Genomic DNA, 22940 nt, shown 5'->3' on the forward strand with positions numbered 1-22940 from the left:
TTTAATTTTTAATTCTGTAATTACTACAGTGATAAACTGTTGTCATGGTTTGTGCTATTGACACACTTCCTAAATATTTTAAAGGTAATATGATTAAATGGTATTAATTAGATGACAAATTATACTTATGATATACTAAACATTACACATTATACATTTATATTCTATTATATGCTATACATCATATCGAATACATTAAATTACATTATAGTCATATATTTTATATTATGCTTTCTATACATGTTCTATCATTATATAAAATTTTATATAATTATAATAGTATCATATTCACCTCTTAAAGCTATGATCTCATGTTCATAGTCTTGTCTTTCAAAAATCAAAAGCATTTAAGAGTTTCTGGAGAACTTGATAAATTTGTAACCCTGACATTCTAAATTAAATATGTAACTTGAAAGTTCCAAAATGTATGAATCCCACACCCTCAGTAGCATGCTCTTAGCAGCAACATGAATATCCCATGCAGAAATATACTTTGTGTTTTAGTACGAACAAAGGGAATATTTTCAAGCAAGTATAAGAATGTTTTCCAGCATATTTGTGTTAATTATAAGTCAAAAATCTTCAAGGACTGTTTTAACTTTATTGTATAGCAGCCTTCAAGAAAAACAGTATTTATTGTGAAAGATGATTGCAGTTTCAATAGTCATTCCCTCTTATTACTTAGGAAAAACCGTATATTTAGCCAGATACCATACACACTAAGTTTAGTTCACTTGGCAGTGCTTTAACCAGCTTTTCCTTCATGATCTTTGTATTTAAAATAAATCTCAAATAAGCTATAATTCACTGGACATGCTGAGTAATGACTATACATATCCTGTTTGAACAGAAAAGTATACAATTACAGATAAGATCAATTATTTTTTAAAGGTAATGTACTGAAATGGTGCAGGAAAATAAAACCACACTAGCTTTCCTTTTATCTGAAAACAGAAATTGCTGGAAACCAGGGGCAGTTGGGGGAGGAAACCTAGCAAGAATTGGTTCCTGGGGGAGAAACAGCTTTCATAGTGGCTTTATTAAAATGAAATGAAAATAAAGTGGCTAACACAGGATTTCTAAATAACAAGGCAATGGCACATCACATCATTCCATATTACAACAGCGAATGGAAAGTGGACTTTCAAATTTCATCAAGAGATTAATCATTGGCCTTGCTTTTCCCAGCGCTTTGAATGAAAGATCCTCAGAGGTAAGAAGTAAAAGCTGTCCTCTAGTTCCCACAGAGGAAGGGTGCTTTCGGAGCTGCAGAATGCAGGATCTCGAAGGACTCAGTGCAGGGCCTGTGCTCTGCAGACAGAGGGGCCGCCCCTCTGCCCTCCGTTTGGGTCCACTTGGGTGAGAAGGAGAAGTCTTTTTGTCACTCCTCACACACTTCGGCTGTTCTGCTGCCACCCACTCTGTAATGGTGCCACTCCATGCATAATGCCCCCAAAAAGGTTGAGTTCAAAACTGTTATTACCCGAACACATTTGCTGTGTCTGTTTACTTCTTTCTTGAGTCAGGCAGGACTCCAAGCACTGTCTTGGAGATAGGAGAATGCATCCTTTTATAAAGCCAGCCCTCAGTGTCTAAGGACTGTGTCTGTCCCCCAAGCTGTCTTTCAGAAGACAAGCAGGGTTCCAGGATGAGCCCAGCAGAGTCCATGGTGTCCAAACCCTGTAGGAGAAGGTGAATGTTAGCTCAGCTACCATTCCATTATTGTTCGTGGTGGGGGCAGACTGGAGGGCTCAAACCTTTTCAGTTTCCTTAGACAGAAGAAATTCCAGAAAAAGCAGAGGTCTTTGCCTATTCTCAACTTCTTTCCTGCCCTTGGACTTTCTAGCATCCAAACCAACTAACATTTCTGCAGAGATTTTGTACTGAGCTCGTGTCCCATCAATTTTTATTTGTTTGAGTTTAATACTCACCTAAACACAAACAAACTTCACAATTGTTTTGTTGCCAGCTAACATAACATACAGGGCACTGTTGTGAACAGGTCCAGGTGGTCCTGTGGTTTCTGGAAGTGAGGAGTAGCATAGTTTTCTTAATTTTCTTTTGTGAATCTAAGTCTTGTTTTTTACCAATGTGGATCAGTGCATCACTTCCCAGTCTGTCTGTCCTGTGCATTTATTCTTCAAGTTGATTCTGGAGTTGATGCGACCTGGTAAATCTAGTCTTTGCCATTTCCACTGACTGAATGGAGTCGGTATCACTTGAAGGAAAACTTTTGTTCTCACTCCGGGAGATACACCAAGCACGTGATGGCAGATCCTGTCTCCCTTAATCGTCTGCATACTCCATGCCCCCAGGGATTATGTTTCCACAGATGTGGACATGAGGTGCAGAGGGCTTAAGTGATTTGTCTAAAGCCCAGAGCTGTATATGAATTCAAATTTGTCCTCTACTGTTTTCTTCCTGGTTTTCAGTAAATAAGTCAAATTGTTCTTTTGATTCCACTATTGTTTTGAGAAACCTATGGTGTGAACTGAAAGAAAGAGAAACAGTTGGTATTTATATCACTCTCACAAAGATGCCCAAGTTGTTTCGGCTCCTAAGCTTTGTTCAACAAGTTCTCAAACCCCAGTCAGTAGATGTCCTGGTGAGGCAACAGAGCAGCAGGGTAGGAAAGAACCCTTGGCAGTGTGACTGCAGACATTACTCTTTAAAGAAAACGCTTTGCTGCCTCATGCCGGACAGTCTTTGATGAAGGAGATTTTAAGCTCACTCTTCCACCCATGCAGCCATGTTTAACTTCTCTTACAATTGATTACCTCCTGGGGTTGACCTCTTGCTTTGAAAATGCTTCTGGGTTAGTGTTGACCATCAGTGTGTGAAGATCTCTGCTCTGTTCCAAGGAGGGTGATTTGCTCCTCAAAATTAGTTTTGGTTCTCTGTCTAGGATGTAGGAAACATTTTCTAAAATACAGACAACTATAGACAAATCTCAAAGACAGTGTTATAGTATTACAGTACAATTTTTAAAAATCATATAATCAATTTGAACTTTAGCAGCCATAAATTGTGATCATAGTATTTAATTAGGTTTAATATTCTTTATGAGGTAATCTGAGAATATCAGGGAAGATCTAAGGCTGTCAGAGAAGGGTAGCTACAGTGCAGGAAAATGGGATTATAGTGCCCGACATACCATAGATGTTTGAATTTGTAGTGTGTTTTTGAAAAAATGAGTGCTTTAAGAAAAACTTGAATCCTGACAATTTTTCTTAAATAATTGTGTGCCTACATAGGATGTAAGTACATAGAAAGCACTTCAGTAAATATTTATTCATCACAAATGAAGGACAGAAGAAAGAAAGTGAGGGAGGGAAGGGGAGGAAAAGAAAGGAAATAATAAAGGTAAAAAGAGACGGGATTTGAAAGTAACAACTAAATGACAATTACTCTACACCAAATATTGTTAAAGTTACTAAAACTGAATAAACCCTAGTAGTATTTTTCCTACTTTTCTTTGTTCTCAACTGCAAAATGCTACAGAACGTTTTTTTGGATAAGTTAAAAATAGTTTCTTCTCTTTTTACTAAAAAGCTCTACACAACAGTTCAATCATAAAAAGAGTATTTTATTTCAATAAAATCCACAGAAACATATTGGGCTCCTACAACTAGTACTCTGTAGAAGAGTCAGACAAACAAAACATAATACTGGCCCTCACTGAGGTTGAAATTTTAAAGAATTGAGTCAGCAGCATAACTGACCATCAGACGTGCACTACCCTCACACTCACACTCACACACACTCACACACACACACACACCCCTAGAAGTTCCGAAGGAACGCATTAAGCTCAGTGTGAGCTGTGGTCTAGACAGAGTTCTGAGCTGCGAGAGCCAGAGAAACCAGGATTGGAGGAAATTCACTGGCTGATCTCAAACTTCCTGGTATTCAGTCTTTCTGTTTAACCCTGGAATATTAATCTTATGCTGTATATAAAATTTTATGGACATATAAAGGTGAATAAACAAGCATCAAAGCAATTTGATCTCCTACAAACAATGAAAGTTATAACTCATAAAACATTACCAGGAATAGTATTCCTTATAAAGACATTCCAGGAGCTCATGCATTTAGGTTCAGTTTGGGAAAACTGTATTTGTCAACAAATAACTATATGCACCAACACAAAGGAATCAACCTCTTTCAGAATGTTGTCCGGATGGTTCAAGTGATGTTTCTGATTATAAAACGACTTTTTTGCTGATAGACGTTTCCTACTGTGTTTGTCAAATGGTAGGTTCATGGCTTCGTCAGGGACAAAGTTATTAAGGACATAAAACGCCATCTGGATGGAGCTAATAAACATAAAACATAACCTTCAGATACACTGCTGCAGTGGCCAGACTGTGCCAGGCCAGATTACCCTTTGTTTGTGTTGAAATCTGAGCCATGTCCTAAGCCATCAACAATGTAGCTTTTGCTGTTTCCCCTGACTCAGACGAACATCTTCCAAGAGGTGCATGCCATGCCAGATTATAGATTCATTGCCTCTGTGACTGATATGACATTTATAACCAGCCTTCCAATATTTTCTTCAATAATTTCCTAAAAGCGTGATTTTTATTGACAAACAATATAAGAACTCATAAAATGGTAGAGGGAAGCGTGTCTCCCACAGTACAAACTTCCTTCTAATGAAGGCCAAGGAAATGAACGTTAGAACCAGAAAAGCCTGACTTCTATGAGTCCCCTGAAACACATCATCTCCAGTGCAGACTGACTCTGCAAATACTGAGCTTCAGGGCCTGTGTTTGTTTGAGAGGGAAAAGTCAATATATTTTTATATAAGGTAGCACTACTATAATCAGCTGACCTCTTTCTCGCTCTCTCAGGTGTGAGAGATGAGGAGAATTATTTGCGGTAATAAAATGTGTTGATTGACGCGATATTAAATTTGAGGCAGTGGGGAACAGATTCTTGCAGAATATTCCGTACAACTTTCTCACAGAAATCAAGCAGACCATCCCAAGCTGATGACGTCGGGGGCACCGGCATATGACACCAGGTCTCCCTTCAAGGAGGAAGACCTTAATTCTAGCTGCTGGCTGTGTCTCTGGTGGACGGAGCTCTGCAGCCAGCTGCGTACTGGGGTGCTTCAGCTGCTGCATCACCGGGCTCGGGTCCCCTTGCTAGGTCACGCTGTGCTCAAAGTCTGGTCAGGGCGGAGGCCCAACGCCCAGCCCGCTCCCTCTGCTTGGGGCCTCTCTCACAGCGCCCTTAGGCCTCTTTTGACTCTGCCCTATCCCTCCTTCTCCTTCTGCCTAGTTTTGCTTTCTTCTTTTCTAGGCATCCTCATCCTGTGTGGACCCCTCAGCAAATCTCCTAAGAGCGTGTGTCTGCCTCAGGGTCTGTGGATGGGGGGGGGGGACAGGACAGGGGGACAGGGGGACAGGGGTCGTGCGTCCGAGCACAGGAAGAAACCTGCCAACTGGAAGGCCGGGTGCAGCTCCGGTGCAGGCGCAGCCCAGTCTGAGGGACACTGGAGGAAGAGCCAGGAGCCCTGGTGTCCGGTGGGGGGCAACCGTCCCGATGCACGCGGAGCTGGGACCGCGCCCTCGCTGCACCCGGCCCTCGGTGGGCGAGATCGTGTCCACTGCAACCTGTGAGGGCAGCCTCTGACCTCGTCTGTCTGCCTTGGGGAGGACTCTCAGGGGCACACCCGGAAGTAACCCCTACTTGCGCTCTCGGCCCCTCCTGGCCCTGGCGGAGCGCACTTTTGGGAGAGCAGGTGGCCCCGGACGGACCGGGCCTGTGCTCTGCAGACGCATCCTACATGCATCCGGCACCGGGAGAGTTAAACAGATTTAGTGACTAACAAGTAGAATTATTTTTAAAAGAAAAATCATAAAACACTATGAGCCATGCTATGCAAATTGCCCTGCCAGCGATGGCAGTAAAGGCGGACTACTCAGCGCCATCAATCCGTACCCACAGGCCTCTGCAATTAGTCTACCAGGGGGAAATTGCAGCGGCAGACACATGTTTCATTCTTCATCTCTGCTGCCTCAACATTTGAAAATCTCCTCTCTTCCTAAGTAAGAGGCATTTCATTAGATCAAAATGACAGCTATATAGTAAGAGTTTTAAAGCAAAAATGCAGATTACAAGTGGGAATGCTATGCAAAATGGTGATTAAATTAATTATGAGGTCTTCCGAAAATTTTCAAAGCCACATTATGTTAATATTCCCCAATAGATTAGGAATCGGAATGTTTTCTTTCAAATGCTAACAGCACAAGGTAGGATTATTTTGATGTCTAGTGCTATTTAGTTATTAATATTCTCCTTGCACTCAGTAATCCTGCCTTTTGCTGGTTGGCAGAAGTTCATTGTCCTTGTGAAGTTGTACATTTGTGCTGCTGGAGCTCTCCCGAAAAGGACCTTCCCAGCTTACTTCGGCTCGGACCCCTACTGAACACGTGCACCCTCTGATGTCCGCCACAGGGGACTCGGTCGATGCCTCACATACACTGTGGTCCTCTTGCTGCTGGTTTCCTGCTTGACACCATCATGATGCTGCATCCCCCTACTCACTCGCCAGCCGCGTGTGAAGACGTTTCCACCCTTCCGGGTGGACAGAGTAACTCACCCATGGGTACTGCTTGATGATGTATTTTCCAACTAAGTTTTTGATTTTGTTTGTTTGTTTTTGTTTTTTAGTGACAAAGTCTCACTATGTGGCCCAGGCTGGGCTTGAACTTGTGGTGATCCTCCTGCCTCAGCCTCCCAACCACTGCGGTCACAGGCGTGTGCAGCTAAGTTTTTATCCTATCTGTCGACAATTTCATTTGTGGCTCAGACAGAAGCTGAGCAGTTGCCTAGAAGCTTCAGTGACCTTTTGTCATCTTCCTTCTGCACCACTCTGCTAACCCCAGTACCTCTGTCTCCTCTGGGTTCTTGGGTGCTAAGCTCACATTCTGGCAGGCACCTCGAGTTCCCGGCTTCCTTTCCAGCTGGTCTTCTCTCCCACTGGAGCCAGAGGTTCCTCTAGAGGCCTGGGAGTCAGTCTCAGAGGGGGGGTTTCCCTCCAAGCCCCGAATATTTGCAGCTTATTCGTTTGACAGAATGTGTCCCAGCTTCCCGTGCGCCTGGCTCCTCAGGCTGCTGCAAGGTAGAGAAAGGCAAGGCCGGCCCTCATGGGGCTGACGCTCCGTCCGGGGGGCCGAGGTCCAGAGGTCACACAGCACGCAGAAGTGAGAACTCCAGGGCAGCAGAGTGGAGAGCACAGCAGAGACTAAAGCCGGGTGGCCGTGCTCACACTCCGTGGCTCCGCACACCCCCGTGACAGCAGGGCGGGCACCGCTGCGCCTCGTTTTCCGGGTGCCAATTGGAGATGATGTGAAAGCCGCCCCCTCGGGGTGTTGGAGGGGGAGACGACAGGCGCATTGGAAGCCTTTAGAGAAGGGACAGGCTCCAGAGGAGCAGGACGGGAGAGGGGGAGTTGGGCCTTCAGGACACAGGCCCTCGGGTGCAAGGAGCAGCCAGCCACTGTCCCCGGCCTGCTGGGTGGGTTCCAGGAGGACACCGGCCAGTGGGCTGGAGAAGGTGAGCCGGGAGATACTGTTCTTGTCATTCATCTCCAGTCCTCCTCGGGGTCCTCCCTGAGCCTTTCCCTTGCTCCAGGCTCGGCGGGCCGGCCTGTGACCAACACTGGGAGTCAGGAGGTGGATTTCCCTGACGTCATGGCTGGGCCCGCTCAAAGTGGAGCTGGAGCAAGGAGCGTGGGCATGGCCAGAGGGCCTTGGGCTTGGGTCTGCGCTTTCCTCTGCTCTGCCAAACTGCCTTTGGCAGAGCTTCCTCTCACCTCCACCGACCCCTCACGCAGCAAGGCGGGTCTGCAGTCTGCCATCCTCTTGTTCTTCAGGCCTCCGAGGGGCCTCTGCCCCAGCCTCACACTTGCACTTCTATGTATTTGCTCCTGATTTGGGTTTTTTCTTTTTATCTTTTAAGAATTCATTGCAATCTGAGATCAAACGAAGATTCCCTTGGCAGCCTTCTTAATTTTGTTTTCTTTCTTTTTCTTCATTTTTTTACACTTAAATACTTTCTACTTTGTTTACTTGTAAAAATCACAAGAGCCTGTATTGCCCCTATCGACGTGGGTCCCCAGCACTTCCTGGTCTCTTTCCTCGGTGGTGCCAGGAGGGAAGCTAGCACCTGGAATTCCTCAGTCTGTCTGGGCATCCGAGAACTCACCACGGACGGGGCAGACCCTGCTCTGCTGCACCTCATCCCTGAGTGTCAGCAATTGGCCACTTTCCAGACAAACGGAAAGCCCAGAACTTTCAGACACAGGTTGCCAGGGTTTCCTAGAGCTACATGGCTTAGTGATTAACTGAGTGACCTCCACAGCAAGAACTGCTTTTCCCAGTTTCTGGGGCTTCATGCCTTTTCCGGGCTGGGAGGCCTAATTTGTCCCATGCCTGAGCTTCCAGGGGGTGGGCGGTAAACCTCAGCATCCTCACCTGCTAGACACCCCTGCCCCACTCCCAGATCACTGCCCTGGTCATTGAGTGGTGCTCTGCTCGTGTGTGTGTGTGTGTGTGTGTGTGTGTGTGTGTGTGTGTGTATTTCCCCTTTTGTAAGGATGGCAGTTGCACAAGCTTGGAGGTGCCCCCATCTGATATGAGCCAATCTTCACTAATTCTATCTGCAACAACCCTACTTCCAAGGGAGGACACAGCTGATGGCACTGGAGGTTAGGACTTCAAGAGAGGCATTTTTGGAAGACACACCCCAGCTCATAGCACAAGTTATTGGTCTTAAAATGCTAGTACCATTTTCATCTTTATTTTAATTCCTTGTCAGTCCAGTAATGTGGCCCTACAAGCCAAACCCAGGCAGTGGGTCCCAGGTTGGAAATTCTGCTTCGCTGTAGCCCCTGGCTCTCACTTCTGCTCTGAGGAGGCTGTGCCAGCGCTAAAGAAGCTGACAGCCCCTTGTTTGACCGGGGCAGGGATCACTGGTGTTTTGCAAATTCTAACTCAGCACAGTTCCTTCCCGGCCTCTGATTGCATCCCCTCCCCTCACTTCCCTTCCCTGACCCCCTAAATGTGTGCTGTGGAACACACCGACCTGCTGTCTTCCTCTGCACACCCAGGAGGAAGCAGGAGACTGCAGTCCTTTCACTGGAATGAAGAGGGTTTTTTGCTTAAGTTTTTTGAAAAACATTAGCAAATGGTCCCTAGTCCCAAACTGTGAATATTTAGTCAGACTTCACTTATTCACATCTTATTCTGCATATTGCAGTATAAATAATTAAGAGGAAGACAAAAGTGTAAAATATTCAGGATGACTCTTGTTTATAAACTATCAAATGCTAACCTTTCTGTGCATATAGGAATGTGATTATATGGTGCATGCTTTTAAAAAGGAACAAAATGAAATCCCACTGGCAATTAGAAAACCTGTTGAACTCAATATTTTAGGCCAAGAGATTTAAAAAGTATCTCATTTTCATTTTGAAATCTGTCCTTCTAACGAGTTGGGAGATGAAGTTTTCTAAGAGGCTGATGATGGCTATTAAAGCTTCATGAGGGCCTTTCCCATTATCTGTGAAAATTCAGCTTACAGATTTTCTGAAGTTCTACCTCTAGAGCAAATAAATACTTGAGCAGGAAATTTCCTTCGCTGTCCCCTTCTCCTGGAAATTTGCTGAATATTTCTAAGACAGAGAAATGATGATTTGCTTTAGATAAAAATTCAGTTTAGTTCTGAAACACTATATCCCTACTTCATTTAGGGTCTTACAGGTCTGGGAAAAAAGTTGTCTGGTTGTCCAATTATTTACCAGGTTTTGTTTTTATGGAAACAATGAGCCAGGACTACTTTTTGAAAGTCAGAGTTGTAACTATCTACTGTCTCATAAGTTCTTTCATGAGCAGATCCTGTTTTGTACCTCACGTTTCTATACAGTGTCTCCACCAAGGTGAAGAGAGCTAATGTTGATTTTCCCAAAGTTGTACAGGCCTTGCAGACAGTTCCAGCTGAGAGAACTGAGCTATCCCTTCCGAGAAATGTAAAAGACGGGGAACCCTGCGGTGTGTCCTGGCAGCAGGCCTTCTCCTGTCACTCGCTGGGCGGATGCAGAACCCATGTTGCTCCTGTCGCTTTGCAGCTGGAACTGCAGCCCCTCTCCATTCCCCCTGGGCACCGTGCTGAGGGCCCCGGGCCCATCTGTGCTCCCAGCTGCAGACAGCGAGAGGACTGGCTTCTCTGAGCAGGACACAGAGTTGTTTGGGAGGAGGTTTGGTAGCTTTCTCAAACATCAAGGAGGCTGGAGAGTCAGGCTCAGAAAACTGGAGAAGCCAGAGAGCCCAGGCAGTCCTAGCCAGCAGGCTGCAGGAGGGGCTCAGGAAGTGCTGCCACTGCTTGCAGCCGGAACACTACTGCGGGCTCCTGCTCACTGGCTCGTCGCCACCAAGGCCATAGACTCTCCTTGTCCACTTGGTCAGGGTGCCGAATGGGCAGGCTGAAGGCAGGTAACCCTGTCCCAGCTCACAGAAATGAGGATGACTGCTTCACTTCAGCTGCACAGTGGAATGCAGAACTCTTCCTCCTGCTGCTTCTGGAATTTCCTCAGAGAGGAATCTATTTAATTCCCAGTTGCCAAACTTGGACCAAGTCCCCTCGGCCTCGCTCCTCTAGCACTGTAATATTTACATGCACCCTTCTTCTAATACTTAAGTTCTAAAACCTATAATGCACCTACTCTTTCAGGTAATTAAAAACAGTCACCTACTATTTTGGGAAGACAACCCAGAATTTCCTCAGCCAACACCTTGAGCCCAAGCCCAGGACTGTGGATGGGGCCGTAATCCTTAGTGTGTATTCTGGTCCTGCGGTACTAAGCTGTGCAGTTCTCCGTTACAAACTCCCGTGAAACTCAGTATTGGAGGTAAGAAGAAGAATGAAAAAGAAAAATAGGTAAAATATCCACATGATGCAGGAAAGAGGAGAGAGAGGTGAAAGTCATAATACTGGTTTCAGCAGCTGCCGTGACAGAATCCGTGTCCTTCTCCTTCCACCACCTCCCGGCAGCTTGGACTTCTTTGTTTAATAGCATGACTCCAACTTTTGTTCTTGAGGAATCTGTACCTTGATGTGTCTATTCATCCAAGGTTGTATTAAATTTAACCACTGGGCCTGGCTCTGCAAAGTAGCATCTTTTGAGGCGACCGGTTTTGACGTTGCTGTGTGTTTGTTTTTACTACATGTCTTTTCCATATTTTTTCCTGACATGAGGATCCCAGAAAGACTAAGCCAAAGTATCCACTTCCAGTGCCCTGGGGCCATTTTTATGTCTCCTGTTGGAAGGAAGCACTACTCCTATACATACTAAAATCTAAACTACAGAGCCCAAAGCTAAAAAGCTGGGAAACTAGCATTTGGCCAGTGGCTAATAAGTTTTAACTATGAGAGATGCCGCCTGACTGCCATTCCTTTGGAGTTTGGGGAGAAGCAGCAACTTATCTTAGTTCTGTGCATGCGTTTGTTCAGAAGCTGCTCAGAATCTGACAGGATGGTTTCCAGCTTGGCAGAGTGAGTGTGGAGGTGGCACCTTCACAGAGCTTTGAGAGGCCACTTTGCTAATCAGTAAGGTCACCTTAGGGAAGATGAGGTGCATACATTCAATAAGTCCCATAGATGCTTGGTTCTCTTACTCTTATTGGAATGCAAGTTTCTTGATCAGAGGAATTCTGGGATGAGATGTGTGTAAAACATGTAGGAAGTCTGTGGATGGTGCATGAGACAAATGTGGCAGGCAGGAAAAGCAAAACAAACTCAGTAAGTATCTGTTTCCATCAGAAAATAAGATTTCAGTTATCCAGTAGCTGCCTGGCTCTTAGAAGATTCATAGTCAGTCGCTGCTCCCCTTTGTGCCCATGTGTCAGCTCGCCTCAGAGGAGGAAGCCTCAGTGGCCTAGAGAGTGGTAGAGTGGACTGAGGAGCCCTGCTCATGTAGCCAGGAATCCACAGGGATTGATGGTGGAAATGGGGCAGGGACCTGCACGGACCAGAATGGCTCACCTTCTTAACATTTCTAAACACTGATATGTTAAGGAAATGCTCTGTCTTGGCATCATGGGGGAGAAAAGCAGTCTTTTAACTTGAGAGAACTCTGTGCAGTAACCACCAACTTCAAAATTAAACAACAAAGCAGAGACCCAAAAAGATAAATTACTACAACACCAAAAATGAGGGCTGGCAGTGACTGGTGGCCGGAATCAGCATAGATTTCTACTAAACACAACACTTAAACACTCGAGAAGGGAGAAATGGCCCATATGTAGTTGTATAATTTTTAAGCTTTGCTTCAGAAACAGAATTTACCTAGAAAGAAGGACAGAGAGCCACCTACTCCCCACAAGCACCATCCCCAATCCGGCTTCTTGATTCACACAACTGTGTACTTATTCATTCTGTTGAAAATTCTATATATCTTTCCTATCAGCCATGTGGAAATCAAGGTCATCAGCTCACCTGTGTCTTCCTCACAATTCACCCATAACTTTTTCCATACCCTTCAAGTGATAAGAACTACAAAGAAGCAAGGTGGTGGAAGGAAACACAAGGAAGGTTTCCTGATGAGCGATGTGGTCACCCCAACAGGCTTCTATACTGGGGCGAGCTGGCTGTCAGTCACCCTTATGATTTCTCATACATTTTGCGGGTTCAAGGACTCCAAAAACCAGGTAAGGAGAACAACAGAGGATTCCACCTTGGTTAATAAGCATCATACAAGTATCCCCAAGTCTAGAGTGGTACTTGGATCAGTGACACAGAGCCACTTCTCTCCGGGTGGATACAGGGCTGCCCTCCACGTGGACACAGCGGGGCAAGGGGACATGCTACAGGCTCTGTATTAAGATGCATCTGGCTAGGTTTGATGATCCAATCAGAGATGAGGCTCTAGATAAAGTGGCAGCTCATTAAAATCTAATGACTAAGTTGGGACCTGTTTGGTAAATGGCAAAAGAGAATAGATGTCCAAGAAGGTGACAGTTGGAGGCAGGAAAGCATGAAGCTCCAGCAGGATATGTGAGCCAGAGTGGGCAGGGGACTGAGGTGAGGCTAGAAAGGTAAACGGGCCAAACTCGGAGGAGTCTTTGGAGACTTGTGAAGGAGGGGAGACTGTGCAGACCCCAGGAGCAGCACGATGCTCGCAGACCACGGTGCAGATGAAGAATCATTTAGGCAGACAAGATAGAAGCAAAGTGCCCTAGGAGGAGGAGTTGTCCAACCGGGAATAATAATGGCTCCGTGGTTGCTGATGAAAGGGCAGCAGGGAGAAAGATGGAGTTAGGTGGGACGTGCAGGCAAAGTGTTTGCGAGTGCACAGATGCGAGACCAGGAGGAGGGTGCATGGTAGAGGGCAACTAAAGTTTCTCCTCAGAGCAGTGGTGGTGTCATCCACTCCGCCAGCAAATACAGATCCCGCAAGTGGTGGGGGACATGAGGGATGCCAGTCACCGTGGTGGCACGGAATGTGAGCTCCCTGTGAAAACTCGGAGTGGAAATGACTACTCGGTAGCTGCAGATAGGGTTCTGAAGCCCTGGAGAGACAGCTGGGCAGGACTAAATCCTGTACAGTCCGACTCACAGCCTTCACAGGAAGGCACTGTGCAGTGCGCAGCCAGGAGGGAAGAGCACAGAAAGAGCTGCGAGAGAGGAGGGCAGCTCTGTCCACTAGGCAGAGAGCTCTGTGGTGAAGGCCGGAAGAAGCAAGGATCAGCCCGGCTGACTCAGAAACTGGACTGAGTGCGTCCTATTGTCTGTGACCGAGCGGGACCAGTACCTCAGAAAACAAGAATTTCGGGACAGTTGCACTGATGCTGTTGCAGACAGCGGGGTGCAGGAGCTGCCACTGTCTCTTAGCAGAGTCCTCCGGGGCCAGCCCTGGTGTAGACACGGGGAACACAAAGCAAAGCACGGTGGTGCAAGGGGATAAAAGGAGGGATGACCAATGCCAGCCAACTTACAGTGCAGGAGCTCACAGAACAAGCAAGCGCTTTAACAGTGCGTGCCCTGGCCTCTACCTTCCTTCTGAATGGATGGTTTCACATACAGACGCTCTAAGTGAAGGTACACAGGCCCCTCGCTCCTGCACTGCCATGCCAGTGTCGTGTCCTTGCTTTTAGAATAATGGAATTATTTAAAAAGATAGAAGCATCCAGGAAGCAGACAAAAACATAGACTGTTTGCCCACAAAGTATATAAAATCAGAGTACTCTCAGAATGCTCTGTAGTACTGAATGGAAAACAGATTTTCAGGGTGATAAAAGTGACCAAAGGAAATTGTATTCTACATTTATATTTAATCCGAATATAAATATTCAATCTGTGAGGGACAATAACACAGTCAAAGATAACATTAAAGGCTTAAAAACTTAACAGTCATATCTGATTAAAACACTCAATGATCAATTTCAATAGACAAAAATACAAGAATATTAAGTTTGGGGCTGGGGATTTAGCTCAGTGGTTCTGGCGCCTGCCTCACAAGCGAAAGGTCCCTAGTTCAATCCCCAGTACCAAAGAAAAAAGAATATTAAGTTTGAGAATATAGTATTCTTAAAAGATCTTATGAACTGAGTCAATTAAGCAGAGAATAAATCAAAATAATTGTAAATCAAATACAAGTCTAGATACAAATGCAAAAAAGTATTTTTAAAAGGAAGGAATGTTTTTGAATGAAGTAGAACATACAAGAGCTATATACCTAATGTATTCCACAGCTGATATAAACACAAGGAAAAAATGTTGATGTGTATAGTCATAAGAAATTATAGAAAGTACAGTTACACAAAATTTGCCCCAAGAGAATTGTGTATATTTTTAAAAATTTAATAGAATATTATCTATATCCTTAAAGATTAAAATTTAAAGAAAATAGCAATTTTTAAAATTAGTTTAAGGAAAGGAAAACAAGCATTCAAATACTCTTTGAAAAGTTACATTGTCAGAGAACTACTGTTAAAAACAAAGTCTCAGTTCTAAGGATTTTTATGAAGAAATTCTTTCAAGCTCTTATACACAAAGATAAGTTTTGAACTATTCAAATATTCTGGAAGATTGCAGCTTCTCATTTGACAAATCTAGTTTAATTTTGATACCAGAACCCAATCCAGACACTACACACACACACAAACTACAGACCTATCTCATTTTTAAATGAAGAAACCCATTATTCCATATAAAATTTTTTTCTTAATGTATTTTTCAATTCCCAAAGTAATACATAACAATAAAAATAATTTAGAAATGAAATTCTAGGAACTAGTATTCGAAGCAGTATTACAAGAATAATATATCAAGAGCATGTAGGAATCGTTCCAGTCATGTGCAAATGTTCAGTGCTAGAACATTAATTTGTGCCCAGCAGGTCTTCATTATCTTGGGAAACTAGGAACTGATCTTTAGAAATAAATTCATTTAAAATAGGAACCATACTTTTACAGTGCTTTAAAAAATTATTGGTAAGTAACATAAAAATAAAAACACATTTGTGAAATGTACTTATTTTTATCTAACAAAATATAACTTGGAGTTGAAACTTCTAGAATAAAATAAAAATAAATCAAAAACTAGAAAAAAGTTTTAAAAACCATTTCTCCAATAAGATTATAAGATCAGATTTTTGCAGTTATTATAAAGAGGCCCTCCTGGCTCTTTTCATCTTCACAGGGCCTCCGCCCCACTGACTCCAAGCTCCCTTCCATAAATGCAGGTAACACCATCACATTTCTTGATGTTCCCCCCAATGCTGACCGGTTTCAGTCACTCAGACCCTCACATATCAATAGATTTCAGTATGGTTCCAAAAGCTGTTCAACATAATTTTTAACTTTGTGAAATCATATATAAACACATAGGATAAAATATCATTTGCTCCTTTCTTTGCTGATTTGCACTGTCTGATGCTGTGTAAAATTTACAAATGACTTAATATTATAATGTGATATGTTCACAAGAAAGGGATGAAGTTTAAAAGTGTTTGATTTGGTAGTGACTATTTTTTAATTCTAATGACTTTTGCTTCCTTATGTAATCTTAGGAGCTCTGGGGCTTGAAAAATAAATACTATACCGATGAGATTACATATCTTTCCCTGCCTACTTCTGTATACACATCATAAATCTTCATTTCATCACATGGAAGGGAAAAAAGAGAGAATATATGTTTTAAAAGTTACAGAAACTAGCATTAAAAAAGCAAACCTCATTAGACAAAAAATACCTAGAATTAGATAATTCCTTAAATTAAAGACAATCTCGGGGCTCTTGATGTGTTAATGGATCAGGACTGGAGGCCTTTGGCTCAGAACCCAGGCTAAGACAAAGTCAGATCCTAGTGCCCCTGTTGTTTAACCTCGCTCTGGAAGTTCTGGTCTAATCAGTAAGACCAGAAAAAGGAATGAGGCAACTTCCTTAGAAATAGGTAAAATTGTATTTTAAATTATGCATTTGTGCAGTTAGTAAAGCTAGTAGAATAAAATATTATTAAGTTAGTAAGGGAAATTCCTTTCCTACAGGGCAGCAATAATCGAGTCAAGATATACTGTGGAATTATTCAATTTAAAATAGTGGCAAAACACATAAAATGTTAGGACATTTAGAACAGAACTTACATGAAGAAAATCAAACAACTTTACTGAAGAATATAAATAAGACAGAAATAAATATAGAAACAAAATGTTACTGGAAAGACTTAATACTGTTAAAATGTCAATTGCCCTCAAATTAATCTGCAAAAGAGTCATTCTCCTTTTGTAAGAAACCTCACAAAATAAATCTAAATTGTATCAAAAGAATACACTGATAAAGGCAGCCAGAAAAAGAAATAAGAAAAGCAAGTACCGAGCACATTGCTGCATACATGTCATTCCACCGCTTGGGAGGCTGATGCAAGAGGATTCCAAGTTCAAGGCTGGGCTACGTAGTGAGACCCTGCCTCAAAAAACTAAAAAGAAAAATAAAGACAAGTAATGAAGAAAATTTTCATTTGCATCATCAGTAATGAAAATATAAGTATCACCACATTGAGAAACACTCAAGTATTTGCTTAGGAACTGACAGATCACTGGGACAGAATAGAAATTCTAGAAACAAGGTATTTACACTCACAGTACAATATGACATTTTATTACAAATGTTCCACATTAACAATAAACAGTTACGAGACATTTTTAGTAGTGAAATTATTTAATTGCTGGTTTTGGAATCAGAGCTACCCAATGGACAAATGGAAATAGGGATAGATTTTGAACTTTGGAGAAATACTTAAACATGCCATTTTCAAAAATCATTTATGGTTAAAGTTGTAGTAGGGCAGATGTGAATGGAAAGAGGAGTAAAGAAATGGTCTGGAATGGGTAACTTTGATGAGTCACTGTGTTTACAGGCAGAAAAGGTGAAGACACCCTGGAAAAGCCCTATCTGTGCCCTCCAAGACTAGAAAGTAAGGCATCAAGGAAGGGGCTCTGAAAAGAAAGAAAAAGAGTGAAGTGTCAGAGAACCTAGATTTGACAGTAAAATGATCATTGAGATTTTGTGAAATCTATTTACAAGAGGTAAAGGAGAAAATAGAAGATTAAGAATTGCATTCAAAGTTAGACTGCGTTTAAAATAATTGGTTGTGAAATGAAGACATTGAAGAGGACAAAAACATGTTTATGGCAATCATGATGGGCACTTCTCTGTGCTATTAATTTTTTTACCTTTAGTTTTGTTTTTAAACTTTTCATGCATTCTTTTGGGGAGGGGCATCAGTTTACTGATGTATAATCCCCTATTTAGTTACACTGTTCTATGCACTGAGAAATGTCTACCATCATGGAACCACCGCCACAAATGTGACACAGGACATTTTCATCATCCCGAGACCTGGGATGTAAGTCCCCAACCCCGTCCCAAGCCCTAGTGTATCAGTTACCTTTCTTGTCACTGAGACACAATACCTGACATCCACAACTTAAAGGCTGAGAGCTTTAATTTGTCTCATGGTTCAGGGAATTCAGTCCATGGTCAGCTGGCTCCAACACAGGAACGTCATGGTAGAAGGGTGTGGCAGAGCAGAGGTTGGTAGTTTGTTTTGAAGAATAGCAGGGGGACAAATCCAGAGAAGAAGGGGCCAGGGACCGGACAGAGACCTCAAGGTCTTGCCTCCATGACCTGTCCAGACTCACCCAGAAGTGCGCTCCACAAATCCGTGGGCAGATCCCAAAGCAAGTAACTTGATGCTGCACCCTAGCCACTACACTCTGACACCACCAATCTCTTTTCTATCCCTACAGCTCTGCCATTTCCAGATTGTCATGAAAATAAAAGCATATAGTAAGCATCCTTCTTTTTTTTCTTTTTTTTTTTTGTGCCAGGGATCGTGCTTAGGACCTTAAGCTTGTGAGGCAGGTACTGCGCCACTGAGCTAAATCTCCAGCCCTTGTGTCTGACTTCTTTCACCTACCATAATATACACTTTTGAGATGTGTCTGTGTTTTGAATATATATATATATATATATATACATTTTACTACTAGATATTGTTCAATTTTAAAGGTATGCTACAATTTCACCATCATCAAAATGAACCAGAGCTAAATGTTGAAGATGATATAATTTCCAGTGTACTGAAGACAGAACTGAGCATGCATGAGCTTACTCAGCTTCCTGCTGTCATCATGGCTGATAACAACTGGAACTGAGATTCATGCCAGGCCAGTTGGACCCCAAAGCCCAGGGACAGCACATACTTCAGAGCCTGAGGTCTGACTACAGGTCTAGCAGAAGAGGCAAATCATTTTTTTAAAAAAAATTTATTAACAATTCGTCTCATTGAAATCGTGATAAAATGTTTCCACAAGGCAATTGTGCTTCTTGTCTCCTCTCTCCCTTGCTATGTATTTCAGTGCTTTGCAAGCTAATGTAAGAATTTGGGGGAACTCAATCCACTTTGCACTCCTGGGACATTTAAAGAGCTTGAAGCAAATTGAACTTCTGATTTGGATCTCTTCCTGAAGGACATTTGCCACAGCCACATGCTTCCATCAAATGTACAGTGCATGATCAGAAGGATTCAGACTATAGATAGAAAAAGGACAAACTGCATTTGAATCTGTTCACTTCTAAATATAACAGTTCATTTTTGTGTTTATATAGAGCAGCATCTAAGCTGTGCTTTGCCAATACTGTATTTTATCTAATTCTTAGATTTATACTAATTCATCCACTGCCTGACTTTTGAATATCTTGTCTCCTTGTAGGAATCATTTTGTGCATATTTAGGAAACAAGTTGCTCAGAATTCCTGCTGCCTCTGGTCCCACAGCAAGCTCCTCTCCTTTTTTCTGAAGATAATAAAGGCACCCCACAAGGGCCACCACAAGGGAATGTGTTTCACATCACAACACAGATGGCTTGTTTACACCATTTCCCCTTCTCGTAAAAATTTTAGGGATGAATTCAAATTTTACTCCTTGTTGGATTATGTGACTCATGATTCCATTCTTGTCAAAACCTGGTGTTGCCCTTGAAATACAGTAAGAAACCATTCCGCCTCCTTCCCCTTAATGTGTGAAGATGCACAGGAATTAGAGAAAGCAGCCTCTCCCTCCTAGCAGCTGGGCAATTTTTAAACCACTATTGAACTATTTACATAATCTTTGGGATTGCTCTTGCTCACTTTGATGCTAATAAAGTGAAATCTAACACCTCTGTCTTGGATTTTGGTGCATTTAGTTCATTAAGTGACTTTCAGGCTTTCTTTGGCCCTATATATAAAGCCTTTTATTTTTGCATATCAGTGGCTCTCTGCTTTTATTGTACATTCGAATTAACAGAGACTTTTTAGAATCTAGTGCTGCCTGGTCCTAACACCACAATTTCTGAATTAATTGTTTCAGGGTGGTAAGGTCTAAGCATCAGAGCTTTGTTTCTTCAGGTGATCTCAAGGAACAGCCTGGGTTGAAAAACACTAGTCTAGAGTCTATAATCAAACATTCACTAGGATGCCAATAGAGGACTTTATTTGCTTTTTTTCTCACCATGCTGATAAAATATGTGCTTGCCATTTAAGGTTATGGGAGTGCATGGAAGTGGGAAGGTTTCCATGGTGACAAGTATTTATGGAGTGAGTGGCAGCTCTCCTGTCGTGCATCCAACAGGTTGGTGAGAGTGTTTTGTAACCTTTTGTAGGAAGAGGATATTTATCTACTTCCTGGAGTAGTTTGTATTCCAGCATCTTACCCTAAAGGACATTTGGTAAGCTCTGTTCTCCAAATTAAAGAAAATTCTTCACTGAAGAAGAATGCACTAAAAGCTTGCATTTCCATTAGAAGAATCAACCCAGGGTGTCTCGACTTCAGCACTACTAACATCTGGGCTAGATGGCTCTGTGTTGCAGGGCACTCTGCAGGTGGGATGTTTGACAGAATCCCCGGTCCCCTCGCAGTAAACACCACCATGCCACCTCCAGCTGTGACAAACAAAAGTCTCCAGGCATTGCTGGGTACCCCTCTATTGAGAAACACTCCTAAAGTAAATAAATGTAATTTTATATACTCATGGAAATATTTTATCAGGATCATTATCATGTGACTATAGATGTGTGTCCATATTATTATCATACTCATTTTTTCATTAACTATCTAGAACTTTAAATATCTGTAGCCATTCATCCTGATGTGTCAATGTCATTGGATTAAGAAAAACTATTAGATTAGTAGAGTGTGCTCCTAGGTATGTCTGAAGGGGTCATGGAATTGTGACCTTGGGTTCTGCTCTGGCCCCTGGCCCCTTCCTCTCTGGTGCTGGTCCCCTCACTGCTCCCTGGCCACCATGAACTGAGCATCTGTGTTGTGCCACACCCTCCCTCCATGAGGTTCCTTGGAGTCAGCTGACCTTAGCCTGAGTCCCCCAAACCATGAGCTACATTAAATCTTTCCTCCTTTGTGAGTCCAGCAACAGGAAAGCTCAATAATACAATGGCCAAAATGCTTTTGTCAATTTGGGCCATATACTCTTACCTCAGTTTATCGTCAACTGCTTAAACATCTGACATGAAAAGATTGTATTCTTATCATTGCAGTATAAAGTACACAAGACAGAGGAAATGTAAGAAAAATAAAAGCAATACAATGTTTCTTTGCCAAATGGTATGGCCCATTGGCAACCTGGATTATTTACAAGTGAGTAGAGACTGGTGGTGGCAGAGTCACTGGATATCTGTTGAGTGTGTCCTCACTTCCCTTTCATGTCCCCCTCAGATGTAACAAGACATGCCCTGCCATGTGGGTATGGAGACTGCTGTCAGGGGAAGAAGAAATTACCTTGTTGCTGTAACTTTTATCCTTAACTTGGAGATCATCTACATTGAGAATTCTTGGCATTTTGCATCTTTCTACTAAAAAGCAATTATGGACAGTGGCTTGCCTGGAAGACCGGGCCCCAGCTGTTACTTGGCCCCTTACCTTTCTTGCCAGGATAAGTAAATCAATAGGGCAATTGCTGAAGTTCATCTTATATCAATTAGAATGTAAGGTAATAAAATCTACTGTAAATAAAACATTTCATAAAGAGGAAAAAAAATAAAATTCTTTGAGAAGGATGTGCTTTACAGAGCAGTTTCTTTCTGGGTCCCTGGAGGGTATGTGGAGACTCTCAAGTATTCCCCAATTCTAAAGGAGAATCCCTAACATGTAACTCAGTTTTAGAGAATGGCATATACGGTGTAGTTTCAATGAAGGAGACTGTCAGTAGGGGTGAGGGAAAGGAGACTTTATAAAGGATCCAAGAATTCATCTTGATTTTATAGGAAAAGTAAGTCACAAACATAAAAAAATGAAGAGGATACTCTAGTGGCAACAGAGGAGGCAATAATGTCTAGGAGGAAGGATGGAGAGAGAAAGAGAAGAAAGAATGTGGATGAATCCATACTTCAATCTCTAGAAAGATTAAACATGCGTAGAGTATATTAAAGTGGGAAGAGAACAGTTGGATTAAACCAAGTTTAAAAATGGAGAATGGATCTAAATATAAAATAGTGGCACAAGAGTGGTTTTGGAAACTTTGTAAGTCTATGGGCCCAAAATACAAATCAGTGTTCATGTGTCATGGGATTAGGATAGCAACTGTGTGTGTGTGATCGAATCAGACACATCCGTTTTTCTTTGTGCGAGATGGCTTTAGCACATGTATTTATGTTTCCTAGTCAGTGAGAATGCTGGTTGGGCTCCAGGATCCTGTCCAGCAATGAGGACCTATTGACATACACTCACCAGAAAAGCAGAATTGACCTGATTTTTCACGTTTGAACTACAGAGGATCTTTGATTGCCTGGTAGCATGAAGAATCTTTTTCAGATCCTCTATCAAAGCAAGAAGATGCAGTTAAAACCACACATAAAATTACATATACTGTTTATTTCCAAATATATATGAAAACAAATGTGGAACTACAGCTACACATGGGTGCATATATATAAAAAAATGTTGGAAGGAAAGGCAACATTGATGTTTCAGAATATTTGAAGTATAGGTGATGTACACAAATTTACTTTCATCTTTTATATCTCTTTCCACAATTAACTATTATTATTGAATAATGAAAATATATGTCAGTATTAATTGAACACTTAATAGGAGTCAGGCACCACGCTAAATTTTTTTTTTTTTTAGTTCCGGGGATCGAACTCAGGTCCTTGTGCTTGCTCAGCAGGCGGTGAAACCACTGAGCTAAATCCCCGTCCACTACGCTAAATTTTTATAATACATTATCCAGATTACTCCATTAAACTTTTAAAACAGTGCCCTGCGGAGATATAAAGTTACCCTGATAGAGCCGCTCGAGGAAGAGGAGAACGAGGAAGATTAAAACCTGTCATAGTGATTACCGTCTCTTTTAGTGGAGAAGCTAAAGCCACAGC

General features: G+C 42.5%; 1 long non-coding RNA gene across 3 annotated transcripts; it reads right to left on the reverse strand.

Moving 5' to 3' along the window:
- Nucleotides 1-1020: 1020 nt before the first annotated feature.
- On the reverse strand, nucleotides 1021-5559 carry LOC147821399 (uncharacterized). Of its 3 annotated transcripts, none has more exons than XR_015447053.1 (4): nucleotides 5443-5559; nucleotides 2778-2897; nucleotides 1932-2491; nucleotides 1021-1680 (listed from the first exon to the last, which is right to left on the reverse strand). It is a non-coding gene; the product is annotated as an uncharacterized LOC147821399 (long non-coding RNA). The 3 variants fall into 3 exon arrangements; XR_015447054.1 differs by having other exon boundaries at nucleotides 2778-2901; XR_015447055.1 differs by lacking the exon at nucleotides 5443-5559 and adding an exon at nucleotides 4835-5388 and having other exon boundaries at nucleotides 2778-2901.
- Nucleotides 5560-22940: the final 17381 nt, after the last annotated feature.

The sequence above is a fragment of the Heterocephalus glaber genome, unplaced genomic scaffold (genome assembly GCF_053883595.1).
Source record: "Heterocephalus glaber isolate CG9 unplaced genomic scaffold, H.glaber_assembly_v1.0 deba00001743, whole genome shotgun sequence".
NCBI classification, from domain to species: Eukaryota; Metazoa; Chordata; class Mammalia; order Rodentia; family Bathyergidae; genus Heterocephalus; species Heterocephalus glaber.